General features: G+C 43.4%; 1 pseudogene; it reads left to right on the top strand.

Moving 5' to 3' along the window:
- The first annotated feature begins 221 nt into the window (after window positions 1–221).
- LOC101548486 (non-histone chromosomal protein HMG-17-like) lies at window positions 222–1,305 on the top strand (annotated as a pseudogene).
- Window positions 1,306–1,940: the final 635 nt, after the last annotated feature.

Below are 1,940 nucleotides of genomic sequence, written 5' to 3' on the forward strand. Positions count from 1 at the left end.
AAAACAAAATCAAGATGGTCTATATTTCTACAAAAGTGGATTTGCTCTTGAGCTCACAAGTTTTTAAGTATTGTATGAAAGATTTGCATAAATCAGATACTTAAGAAGTTAAACAGGAGCAGTGTGAAGAAGAGGCGAGAACGACCCCTGGACCGACCAAAACCCACGCGCCGCTGCACCCCGCGTCCAGCACCCACGTCCCACCGCTGTCGCCCGCCACCATGCCCAAGAGAAAGGCTGAAGGGGATGCTAAAGGAGATAAAGCCAAGGTGAAGAATGAACAACAGAGAAGATCCGCAAGGTTATTAGCTAAACCTGCTTCCCAGAGCCAGAGCCCAAGCCTAAAAAGCCCCTGCAAAGAAGGGAGAGAAGGTACCCGAAGGGAAAAAGGGGAAGGCTGATGCTGGCAAGGATGGAAATAACCCTGCAGAAAATGGAGATGCCAAAACAGACCAGGCACAGAAAGCTGAAGGTGCTGGAGATGCCAAGTGAAGTGTGTGCATTTTTGAGAACTGTGTACTTCTGGTGACTGTACAGTTTAAAATACTATTTTTTATCAAGTTTTATAAAAATGCAGAACTTTGTTTTACTTTTTTATTTTTTTAAGCTATGTTGTTAGCACACAGAACACTTCATTGTTGTTTTGGGAGAAGGGCATAAGTCACTAATAGATGGTCTCCAAAACTGGATCGCCCTGGGGAAAAATAACTTTTTCTCACTAGTTTTCAGAGACTCCCTCTTGATTCCCAAGAGGAGGGATTCCTTGACTTGACACGGTAGCCACCCTGGCACCCAACGCCTTGTGGTGGGGAAAAACTAAAATGTGTTTCTGTGTCCTGTCTCCCTCTCCGCCTTCAGCATAGACTTGACTCCCTTAACCCCAGAGAGACCTGTTGAGCCTGGACTCCCAAAAAGTGGTTACCAGGATGTCAGGCCATCTGGATTTTGCAGTGCCCCAACTGAGACGGCAGCCCTCAAAAGAACGGTTCCTTTTTTAGATTGTGGATCTTCAGATTGATCATTCTGCCATTTTTCTTTCATTTCTTGAAAGTCAGGGGCAGCTTGTGAAAAGTTGTTAAACAACATACTAAATGTGAAATGTCAACCCTCACTCTAAACTTTTGCTGTTCAGATCATCAAATGAAGATGTAATTGGGTTTTATAGTGGCTTTCTGATTTTGGTAGTCCATTGAAGAAGGGAGTTTGAAAGTTATTGTATACTGTTAACGATTGTCTGCCCATGTCCTGCCTGAAATACCATGATTGTTTATGAAAAGTATCCTTAATAAAGCTGGATACAGTTTGGCTTGGGAAAAAAAAAGAAGTTAAACACAAGTGGTTAAGAAATAAAATTTATTGCATAGATTAAGTATATGGATCCAGATTCCTTTTCGATGTCCTGGCCTCTACTTTGACAAATGTAGAATGTCACCTGTTCTGTCTCCTGATGTCCCCTGATATTTGTCCAGAGTATAACTTCCTTGTCCCTTCTCTGTTCCATCTGCCCAATTCCAGTGTCAGTGACTTATTCTCAGTGCTGTGCTATTCTCTGTGCAGTAAATGAATTCCTGGTCTGAATATGCAGCTAGAAGCCTGGGACCCAAATTCTCTTGTGAGGCTTGCTGTTCTCTAATTTGTTGCTGAGCTTCTCTAGGGCTTCAGGCCAGTGGCTCCCTGTCCGATTGGTTTTCCTTGGTATCTGACCATGGCCACATGCAAGTGAACCTGAGCTGTCCCACCATCTATTGAAAAATAGGTGAGGGACACAGACGAGGGCCTAGCTGGGGGCTTCCTTTTATTTTATTTCCTACGGTCTCCCATCCCAAGACACATATTATCCATTTACTGGAGATCTTTTGGGTGGGTAGGATTTAAAATAATCAATTAAACTAACAGGTTTACCTGGTACTCCTCTGCACTCTCCCTTCCACGTTCATTAC

This window comes from Sorex araneus, chromosome 1 (assembly GCF_027595985.1).
Source record: "Sorex araneus isolate mSorAra2 chromosome 1, mSorAra2.pri, whole genome shotgun sequence".
NCBI lineage: Eukaryota > Metazoa > Chordata > Mammalia > Eulipotyphla > Soricidae > Sorex > Sorex araneus.